The sequence below is a fragment of the Antechinus flavipes genome, chromosome 1 (assembly GCF_016432865.1).
Source record: "Antechinus flavipes isolate AdamAnt ecotype Samford, QLD, Australia chromosome 1, AdamAnt_v2, whole genome shotgun sequence".
Lineage (NCBI taxonomy): Eukaryota > Metazoa > Chordata > Mammalia > Dasyuromorphia > Dasyuridae > Antechinus > Antechinus flavipes.
Genome location: NC_067398.1, coordinates 644,817,505 through 644,838,363, shown reverse-complemented (window position 1 = coordinate 644,838,363; position 20,859 = coordinate 644,817,505). Strand labels below are relative to the sequence as shown.

At 40.1% G+C, this 20,859-nt stretch overlaps 1 long non-coding RNA gene across 4 annotated transcripts in view; it reads right to left on the bottom strand.

Moving 5' to 3' along the window:
* LOC127544516 (uncharacterized) overlaps positions 1-20,859 on the bottom strand; it is a 113,294-nt gene that overhangs the window by 16,475 nt on the left and 75,960 nt on the right. For all 4 annotated transcript variants that reach the window (XR_007949461.1, XR_007949459.1, XR_007949462.1 and 1 more), the window contains one exon: positions 15,972-19,820. This is a non-coding gene — a long non-coding RNA (uncharacterized LOC127544516). The remainder of the gene's footprint in view (positions 1-15,971; positions 19,821-20,859) is intronic.

Here is a 20,859-nt window from a genome sequence, read left to right as displayed (position 1 = left end):
GATTATATTAAGTTTAAAAGTTTTTGTACAAACAAAACTAATGCATACAAGATTCAAAGGGAAGCAATAAACTGGGAAAACATTTTTACATTCAAGGGTTCTAATAAAGGCCTCATTTCTAAAATATATAGAGAATTGACACAAATGTATAAGAATTCAAGCCATTTTCAAATTTATAAATGGTCAAAGGATATGAACAGACAACTTTCATTTGAAGAAATTGGAACCATTTCTGGTCATATGAAAAGGTGCTCTAAATCACTATTAATCAGAGAAATGCAAATTAAGACAACTTTGAGATACCACTACACATCTGTCAGATTGTCTAGAATGACAGGGAAAGATAATGTGGAATGTTGGAGGGGATGTGGGAAAACTGGGATACTGACACATTGTTGGTGGAATTGTGAACACATCCAGCCATTCTGGAGAGCAATTTGGAACTATGCTCAAAAAGTTATCAAACTGTGCATACCCTTTGATCCAGCAGTGTTACTACTGGGCTTATACCCCAAAGAGATACTAAAGAAAGGAAAGGGACCTGTATGTGCCAAAATGTTTGTGGCAGCCCTGTTTGTAGTAGCTAGAAGCTGGAAAATGAATGGATGCCCATCAATTGGAGAATGGCTGGGTAAATTGTGGTATATGAACGTTATGGAATATTATTGTTCTATAAGAAATGACCAGCAGCATGATTTCAGAAAGGCCTGGAGAGACTTACATGAACTGAGACTGAGTGAAATGAGCAGAACCAGGAGATCATCATACATGGCAACAAGAAGACTATACGACGATCAATTCTGATGGATGTGGCTCTCTTCAACAATGAAATGACTGAGACCAGTTCCAATGATCTTGTGATGAAGAGAGTCATCTGCACCCAGAGAGAGAACTGTGGGGACTGAATGTGGACCACAACATAGCATTTTGTTGTTTTCATTGTTGTTTCCTTGCATTTTATTTTCTTTCTCATTTTTTCTGCTTTGATTTGATTTTTCTTGTACAACAAGATAATTGTTTGAATATGTATGTATATTGGATTTAACATATATTTCTACCATGTTTAATATATATTGAACTACTTGCCATCTAGGGCAGGATGTGGGGGAAGGAAGAGGAAATTGGAACGCAAAGTTGCAAGGATTAATATTGAAAAATTAGCCATGCATATGCTTTGAAAGTTAAAAAAAAAAAAAAAAAAAAAAGGAAATCCTTTTAGTGGCTGAATGGAGAATGTATTGGAATGAAGAGAGACTTGAAGCTGAAAAGACCCACCAGCAGGCTATTTCAATAACACAGACATAAGATGATGAGGGTCTACTGTACCAGACTGGTAGCAGTGTTGACAAAGAAAAGGAGACATATTTGAGAAATCTTGCAAAGGTGAAATAGGCAAGCCTTGACAACAGCTTGGATATGAGGTATAAGAGATAGTATTAGATATAAGAGATAAGGAATAAGAGATAAAAGAAAAGATTTCTAAACTGTGAGCCTGAGGGCATGGGAGGATAGTGCTGTCCTCAATAGTAATGGAAAAGTAGAGTTGGAGAGGGTTCAAAGGAAAATTTGAAATGTTGAGTTGATAGATATTGTCATTTGTCAGTTTATGAAAGACAGAAACCTTCTGATGTCTAATTCTAGGGATCCAGTCTCATCCCACAAGACATTTGATAGGTGCTAATTTTTACAGTGATAGATTGCAAAGTTTCTACTATTTCCTTGCATAATCTACTTTGATTACTAAGTCTGGACTCTTGAGATAACCCCCGTTTAGTTTTTGATCTTAAACTGCTGTCATAAACCCCTCTGTTTCCAGGAACAAATCTGCATGACTCATTTTTCTTTAATTAATACTAGAGGCAGTTGATTGACTAGTTAGATGTAAGAGTATATACACCCAGGGTATTGTGAGGATTGAATGAATTAATATTTGCAAAAGTGCTTGGCAATAAATAAAACTCCTTCTCACTCTTTGATGGTTATTCATCCACCTTATGGCCACTAACTGGTTGTTATTCAGGTGTTTTTCAGCTTTGTCCAACTCTCTAACCCCACTTGGGATTTTCTTGGCAAACATATTAGAGGGGTTTGACATTTCCTCATCCAGCTCATTTTACAGATGAGGAAACTGAGCCAAACTGGGTTACACAGCTTGTAAGTGTCTAAAGACAGATTTGAACTCAGGGAGATGAAGCCTCCATTAACTGTGGATGTTCCCAAATGCATTATCCTGGTCCTTTTACTCTTCTTTTATACTATTTCTCTTGGTGATTCCATGGACTAAATAGTCACTTTTGATGATAATTATCGAATCTATTTACCCAAGTCTAACTTCTATTTTAACTTCCAATCTTACATCTACAACTGCCTCTTGCATATTTCAAAATGGATGATCACCAGACATTTTAAATTCAACATGTCAAAAATGAATTCATTATCTTTCCCCCCAACTCTCCCCTCTTCTGAACTTCCCTATTACTGTTGAGTGCACTATCATTTACTTTTATTTTTTAAGTTTTCAATAAAAATTTAATTTCAATAATTCCATAGGTTGTGGCATTCATATTTCAAAGGCTAATTATCTTTTCACCCCAAGTTAATGTATTCATTTCTTTTTATTAGAAATTACTTTACTTTTTTATCATTCTTTTTTATTTTTAATTATATTTTATTTTTCTAATGCATACATTTCTTACTGATTCTTTTCTCCTTTTATTGAAGTGCCAAGGAAAACATGTCACTGAGTTCCAAGCCAAGCCTCCTGTTGTGATTAAGCACAGTCACATGGCCCATTTCTGTCACAAAATGAGCCTTTGCAAATATGTTGATATTGCTCCTAGGACCTCATTGGGACACAGCTGTTCATCACTGCAGCTTCCATGTCAATCAACCACTCCCAGAGCTTCTGATATTTTGAATCAAAGTCCATTACTTCCCACTGTGGGGAATTTTGACATATTAGCACATTCTCCTGTTTGCTTGCTACTGTTGGCATATTGCCCAGTGCACAACTTTCAAAACATCTGTTCCATGGCATCAGTTTGTGCTTCCAGGAGGCATTCATAGCTGAACTTTCATCCTGGGGACCCCCCCCAGTCCCTTCCTCATCTTTACAGGCATATAGGCATGCTGCATCTCTGCTTTTGTGATATCAAGATCCTTCAGAATCCAGTTGTGCTGCTGGTTGATTTGTCTTCATAGTCCTTTCCATAGATTTTCAATTTCTATACATTGTCCTTCAGTCCATCTGATTTATGAGATATAAAAGTTATTCTTCCATTACAGGTTTCTTTAGAGAAGAATGAGTATTTATATTCCACTGTATCTCCAAGTAGAATTAGGGCCATTGGTCTCTGCTTTAAAGGGGGTTCAATTTTCTGTGGTTTTTAATGGCAGCTTGATGGTAGTGTGGATAGAGTGCTAGTTCTGGAGTCAGAAAGATCTGAGTTCAAATCCACACTTGGACATTTACTAGTGGTATTAAAACTGGATAAATATATCTGAGAATTATTGACACAGAGAACTATTTAATCCATGGGATCACCAAGAGAAATAGTACAGGGAGAGAAGAGTAGAAGGATTTGGATAGAGATCTGAGGGACACCCACAGTTAGTGGGTATGATCTGAATGAAGAACCAAGATTGAGTAGTGAGAAACACTATTAGGAAGGAAGGAAGAGGTAGGAAAGTAGGAATAGAATAGAAAGGTAGGAAGAGAGTCAAGGGAGAGCACTGTCAGGAAAACCGAAGGAAGAAAAGCAGCTGTAGAGTTCAGGTGTAGAAGAAAAAGTAGAAAGTAGAAAAAAAGTACCCTGAAGTTGAAAGGATCTGATACAAGTCTCTTCTTTCATGAATTCTGATTATGTGAACACCAACAAGTCACTATCTCTCACTGCCCCAAGTGCCAGTCTGCATTATTAGAAGGAATTTCCTCATTGGTAATTTGTTATATCAGATAACATATTTGGCTCAAAAACCCCCATATATATAAGTAGATGAATAAAAAGAGGAGAGAAAAAGAGAAAAAGGGAAGAAAGAGAGAGACAGAGAGACAAAGAAAGGCACACAGAGAGATAGAGACAGAGAGGAGAGAGAATGAAAGGAAAGATAAAGAGAGATCAAGGAAAGGGAAACAGGTAGACAGAGGGAAAGAGAGAGGAAGGAATAACAAAAGGCGAAAAAGAGAGGAAAATTGGGAGGAAAGGAAAAAAAGGAAAGAAGGGAGGGAGGAAGAAAGGAAGAAAAAAAGATATTTGCACAGCTATACATTTATCATGCATTTGGCTTACATCTATAGCTTGTATAGACTCCTTATACAATAACATACTAATGGTCTCTTAAGTGTAAAAACACTTAGGGGATTCAGGATGATCAATTAGCCAGTTGGGGGATGGGAAGATAAGTCTCATCCTCCTTGCTATCGTCAATCATGGACTTGTGCCAACCTAATTTCTTCATCTATTGTTTTGCTATGCTATCTTCCCAGTGCTCCCTGCCTTTCCCAGGCATCAATTACTTGGTTTATCAGGATCTGACTATGACCCAGGCAATCTCAGTAGCTGTGCAAATGTTATTAGAAAAGCTCCCCTTTCCCCATATACCCATAATCTCTCACCCTTGGGCTGGCTCTGGGCTTCAGGGCAAGGGCCAGTGAGAAAAAAGGGCAAAGCCTTCACCTTCTTTCATATTCAGTGGGATGGAATGAGTCATACAGAATGAGTAAGAATAGAAGGGTTATTATATATGCCATGGACCTCATTATCTTTCCATTTAAACGTCTTCTGAACTTATCTTTTTTTTTTTTTCTGTAGAGAGCCCAACTAACCTTCCAGTCACCCAGGTTCACAATCTTGATGCCATTCTCAGCTTTTCCTCTCACTCATCCTCCCCCACCACATCCAATCCATTGCCCATTTTGTTTTTTACCACTTCTGTGACATTTCTTGCATCTGTCCACTTCTCACTGCTCATACCCTTAGTTATTGCCTTCAGCACCTCTCCCCAGGACTATTGCAAAAGTGTCCTAATTGGTCATCTCCTCTCAAGTGTCTTCCTTCTCCAAATAATCCTCCCTACAGCCACCCCCATGATGTTCCCAAGATAGTTGTAATTACATCACTGGCCTACTCAAGTACATTCCATTGGCTCTCCAGGATCTCACCTGTTGGGTATTTAAAATCTTTGACAACCTGTTCTCACTTTACATTAGAGAGTCTTGGACTTTTTTTTTTTTTTTTACTATCCTTCAGCCAAACTGGATTTCACAAATAACACTTCATCATGTGCTATTGTCTTTGGACTTTCTAGTTTCCATGACTTAATTGGCTTCCACAGCTGAAAGGTAGTCCGTCCCCACCTCTGCTTCTTAAATTCTCTTGTTTCTTCAAAAGTTGACTCAAGTACCACCTTCTGCATGAAGTCTTTCTAAGTGCCCTTAAACCACTAGTGTCTTCCCTTCCCAAATTACCATTTATTATATTTGTATAAAGTTACATTTATAAAATATTGTGCTAATATACATATTTATAACATAAACGTATTATATACATCTATTTATCACATAATTATAGACAAATCTTTATATATTATCTCCCTCATAAGAATGTAAGCTCTATGAGGGTAGGGTCTATTTCACTTTTGTCTTTAAATCCCAAGTACCTAGTACATACAATATTGGGAACATATTAGGTGTATAACAAATAAATATTGATTGCAGGGAACTTCTAAACAAATGAAATTGCAGCTCCATTTAGAAGTTTCAGATATTTATCTAATATGTTTCAATGCCTATAAGTTTACTTGAGTTCTCAAATTTATTAATCAAGCCCAAAGAAGAATAATATGTTATTTAACTTGAAGAATAATGTGAGGAAAAATGCAGAGTTGTACAATCAAGTATTGGGGAATATCATGAGGTATTTTTTATTTGGCATTGGCTTCTCTCCCCCCCCACCCCATGTCCTACTTCGGACAACTGACCCTTAGAATCTCAGCTTCCTGTAAAACTCAGCTGAAACCACTAATAATATCAGCTCGCATTTATACAGAATTTCAAGATTTGCATCCATTATCTCATTTGATTTTCATAACAACCTTGAATGGCAGATATTATTATTATTATCTTTATTTTTTAAATTAAAAAAAAAAAACCTGAAACTGGGAGAGGTTCAGTGACTTGCTCAGGAGCACACAGCAGCACGTAGCTGCCCGAGACTAAGTTCGAACTCAGTGTTCTGGATTCCAGCTCCAGCGCTGGGCTTTTAAAGAAAGGTTGTGGGCTATTAGAGAGGACAGACACAAGGATAAGAATAGCATCCACTTCAGACGCGGCAATGTTCGTAGAAGCCCTTAGTGCACGTGGTAGCCGCATGAGGTTCCGTTCCCTTCTCTCCCCCCGCGCTCTGAGGGTCTTCCCAGCTCGGACGTCCCGCCACCCCTTCCCCCCAGCTCCGATGCTATGTCCAGGGCTTTACTCCGGACTCGTAAAGGTCGGGGCTTGACGCCTATAAAGTCCCGGGCTCCCCCGCCCCCGGCTGTCATTTGGATTCTGTGGCCCCGCCCAGAGGTCCGGGGGTGTGGGGAAGGGCTGGGGCGAGCTCCGGGGCCAGTTCGGGGAGTCTAAAACTCTCCCGAGCCTGGGCGCTGTCCAGAGGAGTCAGGTCTCCGGAAGGGAATCACGGCCTTCATAGGGACTGCAGTAACTCCTGTAGCAACAGAGCGGGACGTGAGTGGGGGAGGTTCGGGAGGACTAAGGAGCTCCCGGGTCCGCTGGCAGCTGGGGAACCGAGGCGGCATGGAGGTGGGAGAGGGGGAAAGCTGGGAGGGAGAGGGTGTCCAGGCCAGGCAAAGGCAGGCGGAGGAGCTGCCAAAGGTCTCTGCTGACCGGGTTAGCCTTTTCACCAGCCCCTACTCTCTCTCCCCTTCTCCCAGTGTCATCCTTTCCCCTAAAGCCCCTCACTCTTCTCCATTTTGTCTCCCCCTCCCAGCATCCTTTTCCTCCCACCAAGGATTCCTCTTCCACAGGCCTTTCTCCCTTCCTCTTCCTCTGCCCCTTATAGGACCTTTCCCAATCACTATTTCTCCAGTCTTCCTTTTTAAGCCCCCCTCCCCACTCCCAATTCAGTGCTCCTGTCCTCATCTTCTCTTCAGTATCTGAAGGCTGGGCTAGGTTTTCTGGTGTCTTCAGGGTGACTCACTCCGATGAGATGATCCCTATAAATTTTCAGTGTTCCCAGAATGGAAAAACATCCATTTTACCACACCCAGCTGAAATCCTCTGTGATCTACCCTACAGTACTTTCTGTCATTCCCATGAAAGTAGCTTAGTCAGGACTCCAAGTGAGGGTACCAATGAGCAAACACACATTCGGACAAAGCAAGGAGTGCCACAGGTTTTTCTTTGCTAACCACTCAAGATATCATTCCTTGTATTTAACTAATATTTCTTGATGCACTGGAATTCCCTTTCCTGAATGGAGACAGAAATATTTTCTTATGTTTTTTGTTTTTTTAATGATAAAGCTGTCTTATAATTTAAGGGGAACTACTATTCTGGATCTGATTCTCACTTCAAAAGAAAATCTAAGAGTTGGAATAATGGAAATCATGGAAAATGGAATGTTGAGTTTGTGTATGTGTTTGGGGAAGAGGTGTCAAGTAATTCCCATTAAAGAGTTTCTGAAAGAGAAAGAAGGGAAAACTAGAAAAATAACATCATGTACCCTGGATATTGGGAAAGCAAATTTCAAAGGTTGAGTAAGAATACACAAGGGAAGCCAGCCTAGCAAAAGTTGGTAAGAGAGGAATTATTTTGATGGAGGATAAAAAAGGAGAAATGTCTAAAATAAGATTTTTAAACTTGGATAGATTTCAGAAGGTCTATGGTTCTATTTTTTTAAAAAATGTTTTTAAAAGTATTTTAATACAATGTTTCCTTTGTCATCTTAAATACTTCTTTTTATACACTTAAAATGGTGATTCTGACTAGGATCCATAGGTTTCACCAAACTGCCACAGATGTCCATGACACAAAAAAGGTTAAGCATCCATGGCCTAGAGATACTATTGTGAATGCACAAAGAACTAATTAAATAATTCAGACATTTAAAAGACATGGAGTCAAAGGTGGTTAACAAAGTCATAATCTTAATATCAGTGATGGTGGCTGGCAAGGAGAGAGATAAGATATTTTGGAGATATTAAAAACATACATCAGGGGAAAGGCAGAAGGGAAGATGAGGCAATGAAAATCAATAGAAAAAAGGTAGACAATTCGATTTTTATTTTGCTTCTGATATCTGTCTCAAAATGAATGACCTCTGGAATGGAAAGAGGAGAAGAAAAGTGACCAGTTGGAAATCAACATCCCAGATAAGTTGGGGAACAGTAAGAAAGCTTTTTTTATGAATCACTAGGCCCACATGAATGTCATTCCAGAAGAATGAACTGCTGAGGTGATTTGGGGAGCCATCGCCTATGACCATCCAAAGATATTTGTTAACAGGAGATGTATAGCAGTGCTGGGAAAGTGCCAGTGCCCCAAATTTCAAAAAGCATAGAAATTATAATCTATAAACTCTTAGCAAGTGAGCATGGCTTTGATCACAGGCTAAATTCTAAAACATATTATTAAAGGGATGGTTTGAAAAAGAAGAAGTAATTACAGAGAGCCAAGCCAACTTCATCTAACACAAGTCGTTCCAGATGAACCTAATCTTTTTTTCTTCCAGGGTTGACTGGTAGATCAGGGCAATTTTTTAGACATAGTTTATCTGGAATTCCAATAAGCATTTGACCAAGTCTATCAAGTTACTGTGGAAGAGATGGAAAGATGTGGGATAATAGTATAATTAAGTGAATTCAAAACCAGTTGAAAGGCTAGATACAAAGGATAATGATTCAATGTGAACTTGGGAAGGAACTTATACTGGAATGCTTCAGGCATCTGTTATTCTTGGCCCTTGCTATTTATCTTATTTTCAATTATTTTGATGAAGGTATAGATAATATACTTACCAAATTTGCAAATAGCACAAAGTTGAGAGGAGTTGCTTGTATGATAGATGACAGCAGAGTATAAAATATTCTATAAAGGCTAGAATACTAGATCAAACCCAAAGTGATTACCTGATGGGGATAGAAATAAGCCCTCAGAGAGGCATTTTTGGCGTTGAGTCAGGCACACATGCCCAAATCCTGCTTCTGACATTTGTTAGCTTTGTGAATATAGGCAAGTCACTTAACTTTTATGAGCCTCAAACATGGACTGAATTATGAACAGATTTTGATCTATGTGCATATCCCCAAAAGAGACTATCTTGTTATTTTAGTTGTATTTCAGTCATGTCCAAGTCCTGGTGACTCCTTTGGGGTTTTCTTGGCAAAGATACTAGAGTGGTTTGCCATTTCTTTCTCCAGAAGATTTTACAGATGAAGAAACTGAGGCAAACAGATTTAATTGACTTGCAGGAACACACAACCAATATTTGAGGTCACATTTGAGCTCAGAACTTCCTAATTCCAGGCCTGGAATTCTATCCACTGTGCAACATAGCTTCCCCAAAGAAACTACATATCAGTATTATCATATACTGACATGACATAAAAATAAAGGATTATACTCAGATTTCAAAATCAGATCTATAAGTATGAGATGGAAGTGGAATGGTAGAGAATTATTTGTCTAGCGTATTGAAAATCCAATATGAGTCAATAAGGTGATGTATTTCCCACCCCACCTAAAAAATTCAGTTTTTTTAAATATTGAGGAGAATGGAATCCAAAACTAGAGAAATAATAGTCATGTACTGTGCTTGGGTCAGGCCACATTTGAAGTAATTGTATTTAGTTCTGGGAACCATATTTTTAAAAGACCATCTATAATCTGGAGAACACTCAGAAACCACCAGGATCATAAGGTCATACTTTATGAAGATTGGGAATATTTAGCTTGAAGAAAAGAAGAATCGGTGGGGAGGGGACACAAGAACTATTTGCAAGTATTTGAAGGGATGTCACGTGGAAGAGAGAAAAGATTTGTTCAGCCTAGCCCCAGAGGGCAAAACAAAGAGATGATGGATAGAACTTCAACAAATTGACTTACGCTTAATGTTAGGAAATGTTCCTAGTGATTAGAGTTGCCCGAACGTGACAAAGTCTTCCTTGGGAGATCATGGATTTCCCACCATTCTGTGTCTTCAAGTGAAGGTTGATTAGCTATTGAACAAGGACCATGATCATTGACCAATTAGCCTTCACTTGAAAACAAGGAATGATGGGAATCCCATCATCAAGTCAGTATGAATTATTCCAGATAGCTGGGCAGTGCCGTGTTCAAAGCAAGCTTACCTGTGGACCTGAAACCTTGGAAGAGGATTCTGATAAACATGGGGAATGAACAGAAGTGGGAATGCATTAGGGCTGGTAATGAAGATAACTACAGGGAAGCCATTAAGTTTCTGATGAACTCCTTCTTCTTGCTCCCTACAGCATCCCCTAGGCTGGAGACTCTTGCCTGTAGCTACCACTTCCTGCCCCAGCTCAACATCACCTTCACATTCCCCTTCACTTTCAACCATGAGGTCCTTTTTAGTCATGTTCCTCGTCGCCATCATCATGGCCAAGCAATTTGGTAAGAAAGATGAATAAATGGACTTCTTTTTGCAAAGCAATCAGGTTAAGTGACTTACTCTGATTCCCACAGCTAGCAAGTATCAAGTGTTTGAGGCTGGGCCAGATCTCTCTTAAGTCTCAACTTTTGAGACTATGGGAAAATTACCAGGTCTAGGTCCTTGATGGTGTGGGAAGAGGACATGAAGGAGAATACAAGATGGGTGCTGCCATTTGGTTTGGGATATTGGGGATTGTGGCGGAAAAAAAATGCTGTCCAAATACCCTTTCTCTGATGGGGACAGCTGTGGCCAGAGCCCTAAAGTCCACTGGAAGCCTTAGAAGAAGGAAGCATTTTTCCATTCTCAGATCTGGCTGGATCCAGTTAGAAGAGAGAGGAGATGAGGGAAATTGGGCAGTGACTTTTCCAATGATGAACCATCTCTAATTCTGTGATTTCTTATCTGACCTCTTTCAGCCCAAGCTCTGAACTGCCATGTTTGTACAGCTAATGAAAATGACTGTTCAAACCCAATGCAGTGTCCTGGACTAGCCATCTACTGCAAGACCATTCGGGCCTGTAAGTTAGCCCCTTGATTTCCCCTTAGAAAAACTGGATATAGGGATGATGGGAATAAACATTTATAGTGTACCTTCTACGTGCCAGATGCTGTGCTGGGCTCTTTTACAAATATCTTATTTGATCTTAATGACCTAGGAGATTATGATGCTCCCTTATAGTGGAAGAAACTGAGGCAAACAAGTTAAATGACTTGCCCAGAGTCACACAATTCCTAGGTGTCTGAGGCAGGATAAGAAATTAGGCTGAATGAGATAATGAACAAGGAGGGAGGGAGGGAGGCAAAGCAGCAGAAGAAAGGATGGTAAAGAAAATAAATAATGAGAAGTGGGTGAGTTTGATCTTTAAAAAATTTTCTGTCTAAGATGTCAGGAGTGTTACTAATTATAGTGCTAATAATATTATCTAAAGTGAATTAAGGCTTGCCATGTCTCATATTTCAAATTAGGATTCTGAGGCTTGCAGATGAAAACGGGATGAGCTCTGGATTTAGAATTCCAGAATCTGGGCTTGCTACTTACTGACCCTATGATCTTGCACAGGTCATTTAGGGTCTCTGGGACCAGTTTCTTTATCTATAAAATATGGAGTTTAGATCAGGTTATCTCAAAGACCCTAATTTATGCTCTCAATTGCCTGGGTTGAAATTTTCTTGACTTTAAAGATTCATGATCTGTGTAATGTTTGAATTAGATGACTTCTAAGATTTTCTCTGAGATTCTAGTTAGCTGCATCTGACTGGAAGACCTTGAACAGTTAGCAAAGGGTTTGGGAATTTATTTCATAGACTGACAGATAGCCAGGGAGAGGAGGCCCAGGAAGGAGTTGAGCCTGAGAAGAGGACATGAATTCTAGTCTAAGGGCTACATGTCCCAAGGATCCTGAAGTTGGCCATTGGGTAGACCCAAAGTGGCTACATCATGGTGGGGAAAAGAAAGGCAGTTGCTTCAAGCAAAAGCATTTATAAAATGCCTACCATACTCTGGACTGGGAGCTCAGAGATGAAAAAAAATTATGTAACTTTCACCTTCAAGGAGTCTTCAGCCTAAAATGCAATTGGGGAATTGTGCACAAATGGATTTGATACGAAGAATATAATGTTGAGGTAATCTAACAAGGGATCCATTTGCTTATTGACTGTCTTCCCACTCTGGTTATGTTCAGCTTCTCCAGCTCTGGTCTACAAATCCTGTGCGGCCATCTGCACCAAGGATAGCATGGAGGAAATTCAAATAAAACAAAATGCCAAGGTGTCCTGCTGCCAGTCAGACCTGTGTAATGGGGCTACCTCCTGGAACCCAGGATCCTCAAGTCTCATCCTCACGGGGCTTCTCAGCATCTTCTGGGGCCTGTTTGCTCTTGGTCTCTGAGCTATAACCAGCAGACCCACAGGTGGATAAATTAACTTCCCTTCCCTCCTTTGCACTGATAGCTCAGCCTGGCTCTCTGGTGAGAGAGGGAGACTGTGCTCTCTTTGTCACTAGGTCCTACTTAGAGCACTGGGCTGCTTCCAGCCCTCCATCACCTACCATCCCCCACTGCTATGTCTCTGGCTTTCATATCAGTAGAATAGCCCTGGCCATTTTCCAGAAGGTAGAAGATGATTCTTATGATAAAATTTTGATTCAGAAGGAAATCACAAAATCCCAGATTTAGAAGGGACTCCAGAGAGCATCCCATGCAACCTTCATTTGAGCAGCAGTCCCCTCTGTTATATTCCTGACAGGCTCTCATCCAACGTTGACTTGAAGAATGCTGGTTGTGGGAAACTCCCTACCTGTTGGGGCACCCCATTCTACTTCCAGACAGTTTTAATTGGCAGGAAGCTTTTCCTTACATGTAGTCAAAATCTTCCTCTCTGCAATTTTTAATCTTGGTTCCTAATTTTGCTCTCTAGGATCAAGCAGACCAAGTCGAATCTGTCACATATCTGAAGACAGCTATAGTTTCCATTCTCTTTTGCAAGTTAATTCCCCTATTCCCCCAATCCCAGTCCTTGCATGGCAAGAGATCTCACAGATGATTCTATTTTAGCCTCGCCTCATTTTACAGAGGAGGACACTGAGCTTTAAAGAAAAATCCTTGCTTGTCTAACACAGGAAATGACAAAGGTAAGATTTGAACTCAAGATTTTTGACTTCAGATCTAGTTTTGTTTATTCTCCTTGCTGTGGAAAAAATCCCAGTCTCTGGTCCTTTTCCAGGACACTCCTCAAATTTCCAGTTACTTTAGAGTTTCAGGAATAGCTTAAAGAAGGCTAGAAGTGGAAGGAGAAGAAAAATCTCTTGAATCCCTCTTGTTCATTGTGGAGTTCAGGGGAGTGACAACACAGAATCCCAACAGCTGCTCCTGGGCTGGCTCTACCCACAAAGTCTCAAATGTTTATTGGTCTGCCAGATGTCACCCCAGGCCCTTTCTACAAAAGGGAAGGCAAGGGGAAAGCAGCCAGGTTAATGTTGACCTCTGGAGGGAAGGAAAGGGAACAGACCAGATTGGGGCTTTTTTTAGCTGCCTGACTCAGCCCTGGGCAGGGAAACTAAGGCCCTTGTCCCCAGGGCATCTCTCCCACTCCCCCCTCCAGGGTGAGAAGGCAAACATGACTACTCCAGTTACCGCTCCTAAGAGAAGTAGAAGAGGCTGAAGTTATAGGAACAGGAGGCCCGCTAAAACAGCCCAGTGACACTCCAGATTCAACTACCAACCTCTGGCTACAGATATGAGGCTTCGTGGGATCAGCTGCCCCTCAGGGAGAAGTAGAAAGCATGTTTCGTGGTTCATCCTCTGGAGTCAAAGAGCCCCTCATTTTTTTACAGCTGAGAAAACTTCCCAAAAAGAAGGGGAAAGGCATGCTAATTAGTAAATATAATAAACTAAAAAGTCAATAATATATAGCAGGGCATGGACCAGAACGTAAGTGAAACAGTGCATAGAGTGCTAAGTCTGAAGTCAGGAACACCTGAGTGTGAATCCTGCCTTGGTTACTAATTCTATGAATCTGGACAAGTCATTTCAACTCTGTCTGCCTCAGTTTTTTCATCTGTAAAATGGGGATAATAATGGCATTTACCTTCTAGGGTTTGGTGAGGATTAAATGACATCATATTGATAAAGTACCTAACACAGGGCTTAATATATGGTAGGCACTATATAAATGCTTGTTTCTTTCCTTCTGATCCCCCCAAAATCAAGATTCTCTGCATTTTGCCTTTTATTCCTAGAAAGGAACTTGGTGGTCATTTATAAGGCTACCCTCAATATATACATACATACATACATACATCATCATTATCATTGTCTATTGAGGTCAATAATATATCCCCCAGAGGTTTAGCTGAGATGAATTATTGACAGGATTAAAATATAAACTTCCAATATCATTCAAAGTTCACTCACCAGCTGGTTCCCATCTACCTGCCATATCTTATTTTACTTCCCTTCCCTTGCTCTATGTTCTAGAGAAACTGGACAACCCTTCACCCCTTGTTCTTCATCTGACAATCCCCATCTCTGTGTATTTTTGTCCATCCCACCCTCCCCATCTCCATCTATTGAAGACCTTTTTCTTTCACCCTTTATAGTCCAATTCAGATGCCATCTTTTTCCTTGAACCTCCCTCCCTAATCTTTTCCCTGGAGCTTAGACAGACTTTGTAGATACAAACAAAACAAAATTAAAGCTAGACAAATTAGAAAGATTTTGTATTTGGGTAAATTCCGAGTTATATATGTATGGGGAACTTCACAGAGACTTTCAAACCAAATTTGAAACCTCCTCTCATTAAGTTCTTATTTCTTCAGTTATTCCTGGGAACTCATCAAACCTTTTTGTGCATCTTCTTATAGACCTACCTTGAATTATTGATGTAAGGTATGTGAATACATCCTGATTGCTCTCATTAACCTTTTTCCTCAGAAAAAAAGAAACATTAGGAAGGCTCCCTCCGAGTCTACTAGTACACCTAACTCATCCATGAGCTAAGTATGACAATGATTATTGATTTTGCAAGGTGTTATTTGCTACTCTAGCATATTAGACTGTAAGCTCCTTGAGGCTTGGAGTTATAAGATCTGGATGGACATCCAGGTCTGTCACTCTGGCTGCTGTATTTGCCTGACTCTTCATTGTCAACTTGTCTTCCTCAGCCTCAGTATCCTTATCTGTTAAATGTGGATACTAACCTTTGCACTGCCTACCTCACAGAGCCATGTAAGGATCAAATAACAGATACAACAAGTGTTTTATAGCCTATACACATGTAAAATATTATCTACAGTTTGTATTACTCTGAATATCTATTATAAACATTCTTCATGTAGCAAGTGATGAATAAAGATTTGCTGAATTCAAAGATGTTTCATCATCTATACTTATTGGGTAGTGTGTATAACTAAAAGAGCATTTGATTTGAAACTAAAAGGCCTGAGCTCTACTTTTGTCCCTGCTACTAACTACTTCATGACCTGTAATTAGGTGGTACAGTGAGGGGAGTCCTGGACTTGAAGTCAATAAGGTCTGAGTTCAGATCCAACTTCAGCTTATGATCCTGGCCAAGTTGCTAACTTCTGCTTGCCTTCATTTCTGTAAAATAAGTAAGATAACAATACACCTACCTCCCAGGGTTATTGTAAGCATCAGACCAGATAATATTTTCTAAAATACAATGCAAACCTTAAAATGCTACATACATATTAGCTACAATTAAGTAATTTCCCTTCTATAAAAAGGAAAAGATGGGATAGCTTGGAATCTATCTCTGAGGTCCTTGGTATTACAATTTACTCACCTGGAAACAGATTCCTAATCTGAGGAACACACTGTCCATCCTCATTCCCAGATGTAAGAGCAACTCAGGTGGGGTGTGAAGGAATAGCCCAAATGATTGGATTACCAAGCTCAACTCCTGCATAAATAAAATAAATACATCTATTTTTGTCTATGAAAACAAAGTCTAAATCCAAGTCAACAAAACCAAGACTAACACAGTAAATTATCTCCAACTGACAGTGGTACAGGGAGTTTTTAATAAACATATCCAACCAAGGTCAAATTGGAATGGAGCTATACATCTCCAGGTAACCTTGACCCATCATAGCTGGTTGGTGTGGACAGTTGTGAGACTGATGAGTTGTATTGATCTCCAATTGAATATGAAGGATATGAACTCAAAAATTACTCAATCTTTGTGGAAAGGGCTCCATGATGTTCAGTTTACACTTAACCTGAATGTGACTCCCCTCTTTCCCTAATAGCATTTCTAAAAACTCAAGTCATATCTGTTGTATTTATTAATATCATTTATTTTGGTATTTCTCAATGTCATTTATTTTGGAAGCATAATAAAATAAGCCAGTTTCTTTTAAAATATATATACACAGAGAGAGAAATTTTACAGCTTTTAAAAAATAAGTGACTTTAACAGAAATTATATCATCACAATGTTTCAATAGTTACATTTAAATTTAATAATCTTTAAATTTGTCTCAATTTTAAAATGAAATAAAATTACTTTTGTGCCTTATTTACCTGTTATAAATATGAACACTTTTAGGGATTTTAATTATATGATATATCTTATATTACTTTTATTCTATTTTTAAAATCCATGTTCGAAAATGAATAATGACTTTTATTTGAATAAAACATAAACTGAGATTATCTCCTTTATAGATTGCTTTATGAAAGATTTCATCTTTCATAAGATGAGAAATCACTGCCTTAAAATGAAAGCCTTAAACAAACAAACAAAAATCCCATATAATTCTGTTTCATAGCCTGATTCCAGGCTATTCAAATTGGACAATTGAAAAGGCTCTCAAACCTTTGTAAGGCTCAGTTTCCTATTTTGTCAAATAAGGATAAAAACTCTTGTACTATCTGTCTTAGGGTTGTTATAAGGAAAGTTTTCCTTAAATTTGAGAACATTAGAGGAACATGAATTATTAACTTTATTGTTAGGATTATGCGCTGGTAATCCCAATCAGAAGGGATCTACAGTTTTAGATAACTATGTACAACTCTGCTTCACTTAAATCCAATTCATGCATAAGTTAAGATATCACCCCATGGAATTAATGAAAAAAAAATCAAATGAAGGTGGCCTAGCTGTACCAGATCTAAAATTATATTATAAAGCAGCAGTTACTAAAACCATCTGGTATTGGCTAAGAAATAGACTAGTTGATCAATGGAATAAGTTAGGTTCAAAGGACAAAACAGCCAATAACTTTAATAATATAGTGTTTGACAAACCCAAAGACCCCAGTTTCTGGGATAAGAAGGCAGTATTTGACAAAAATTGCTGGGAAAATTGGAAATCAGTATGGCAGAAACTAGGCATTGACCCACACTTAACACCGTACACCAAGATAAGGTCAAAATGGGTTCATGACCTAGGCATAAAGAATGAGATTATAAATAAATTGGAAGAGCATAAGATAGTTTACCTGTCAGACCTGTGGAAGAGGGAGGAATTTATGACCAAAGAAGAACTAGAGATCACTATTGACCACAACATAGAAAATTTTGATTATATCAAATTGAAAAGTTTTTGTACAAACAAAACAAATGCAAACAAGATTAGAAGGGAAACAATAAACTGGGAAAACATTTTTACAGTCAAAGGTTCTGATAAAGGCCTCATTTCCAAAATATATAGAGAACTGACCCTAATCTATAAGAAATCAAACCATTCTCCAATTGATAAATGGTCAAAGGATATGAACAGACAATTCTCAGACGAAGAAATTGAAACATATGAAAATATGCTCCAAATCATTATTGATCAGAGAAATGCAAATTAAGACAACTCTGAGATACCACTACACACCTGTCAGATTGGCCAGAATGACAGGGAAAGATAATGGGGAATGTTGGAGGGGATGTGGGAAAACAGGGACACTGATACATTGTTGGTGGAATTGTGAACACATCCAGCCATTCTGGAGAGTAATTTGGAACTATGCTCAAAAAGTTATCAAGCTGTGCATACCCTTTGATCCAGCAGTGTTTCTACTGGGCTTATACCCCAAAGAGATACTAAAGAAGGGAAAGGGACCTGTATGTGCCAAAATGTTTGTAGCAGCCCTGTTTGTAGTGGCTAGAAGCTGGAAAATGAATGGATGCCCATCAATTGGAGAATGGCTGGGTAAATTGTGGTATATGAACGTTATGGAATATTATTGTTCTGTAAGGAATGACCAGCAGGATGAATACAGAGAGGACTGGCGAGACTTACATGAACTGATGCTAAGTGAAATGAGCAGAACCAGGAGATCATTATATACCTCAACAACGATACTGTTTGAGGATGTATTCTGATGGAAGTTGACCTCTTTGATAGAGAGCCTTAATTGATCAAAGATGGACAGAAGCAGCTACACCTAGAGAAAGAACACTGGAAATGAATATAAACTGTTTGCATTTATGTTTTTCCTCCCGGGTTATTTATACCTTCTGAATTCAATTCTCCCTGTGCAACAAGAAAACTGTTCGGTTCTGCACACATATATTGTATCTAGGATATACTGCAACCCATTCAACATGTAAAGGACTGCTTGCCATCTGGGGGAAGGGGTGGAGGGAGGGAGGGGAAAAATCGGAACAGAAGTGAGTGCAAGGGATAATGCTGTAAAAATTACCCCGGCATGCGTTCTATCAATAAAAAATTATTTTAAAAAAAAAAAGATATCATCCCATGATCTTCTTTGAAGACCAATTCTTAGGACTTCTGAGCCTTTCTATTTGCCTATAACTGAAGTTTCTTTTACATGTTTGTAAAAAAAAAAGAATGAGAACAGGAAGATGAAGAAGATAAGGATGAAGAAGAAAAGAACAATAACAATAGAACTCCCAAAACACTTTTAACTCGATTCTAAGGAAATTCATTATTTCAGAAAAACAAACCTAAGAGGCCAACATCATTTTTTTACAACTAAGGCCCAGTTTATGATTTCCTTCAGGGGTTCTAGATATTAAGTGTTAGATCTGGGACTGGGCCTCTGGCTCTCTACATTCAGCACTGTTTAACTCTACTTTTATTAAACAACAATATGTGTCATATATCGCGATAGGCCTGAATATATAAAGGTAAAAACAAAAAATCGTACTCTTGAGAAGCGTATATTTTGTTATATAAAGGTTTATTTAATGCTCACCATAGAATCATAGAATCTCATAGTCAGAAGGAGTTTCAAGGGCTTACAGTTGAAATATTCGCATAATCCCCATATAATTTCACCAACAAGCGGTCATCCCTATATAAATAATAATTACTTCTGTTTTGGCCAGAAACCCAGAAGTCTTCCCTTTCCAGATGATTTCCTGGACTATAATTCTCTGACAAAGATCTTACCCGACCTTGACTACTGAAAGGAGGTTGTTTCAGTCAAACAGAGGCCCGAGAAAGGCCTTAGTTTAAAAAGGCGTCCCGAGCTACAGCGGGCCATTGGGCCCAGATGGTTCTGGAAGAGAACGTGAGGCTGGTGACTGCGCAGCTCTCCCTCACTCAGAGCCAATGAATGACATCCTGAAGTCACGGTCCTCTTAGAGACGGAAGTTCGAACAGCAGCAACAACATATTCTCTGACAACCAATTTATTCCCCATGGAGGGGGTCCGTTCCAATGCGGAGAGCGCTGTTAGAGAGAATTGCAGTCTCTCAGAGCGAAAAAGGCCTTCACAGATCTGCCAGGTAACCCAACCCCCATCGGAACGGGGCGTAAGTGGCTGAGGCAGGTGGCCGTAAGTGGCAGAACCCGAATCCAAGCCCCACTGCCCCAGCTCTCCTCCCTTTGACACGGTTGTTTTGAACTCCTCCCCGGAAACTTTCTGGCACTTCTCTGCCCAGGGGGACGGCGTTGCTGAGCCCCCTCAGCGAGCCCCAAGAAGCGGGCCACCGGAAGTGGCTCCCCGGGGCACACTGGGGCGCGTCTCGTTTTCTGAGATCTGCCTGTGCCTTACGCCACCAGCAGGGGCGGGAAGGGCGCTCATTCCTTCCTGCCGCCGCACTCTTAAAGCGCCTTTTCCCTTATTTAAACATTGAGAGAATTAGAAAAGTTCTGAGCACGGCGCCATGTGAAGGAACGAGGGGCGTTTCCTTAGCCCAGGGCTTGAGCTGGGAGCTCTCTGGTCCCCCTTCCTTAACTCAGGGCCCCAGGGACTTAGGAGACCAGAGAGGATGGGGAGCTCACTCAGGTCCCACAGCAAGTGCCTCTGCCTCTGGGGGCACGGGCGGGCAGAAGCTTCCAGAAGGAGCCGCCCTCTGCTGGTGAAGGGGGGGCGGTGCAGGCAGTCCGGGAAGGAAGGCCCTGAACGCTGCACACACTGCCTGCTGCTCCCTCCTGGGTCAGGTCTGAGGGAGGGAGGGGAGTAGGGGAGAGGGAAGGGGGAAGAGGTGTGAGAGAGGGTAGGCAAGGACAAGGGGTGGGGGAGAGAGTAGGAAAGGGAGAATTCGGAGAGGGAGGAGGAGAAGGAAGGGAAAGGGGTGGGGAAGGAAATGGCAATGGGAGAATAGAGAGGGGGAGGGGAAAAGAAGAAAGGGGTGGGGGAGGGGCGGGGGAAGTAAAAGGAAAGAGAATAGGGAGGGGGAGGAGGAGAAGGAAGGGAAAGGGGTGGGGAAGGAAGTGGCAATGGGAGAATAGAGAGGGGGAGGGGAAAAGAAGAAAGGGGTGGGGG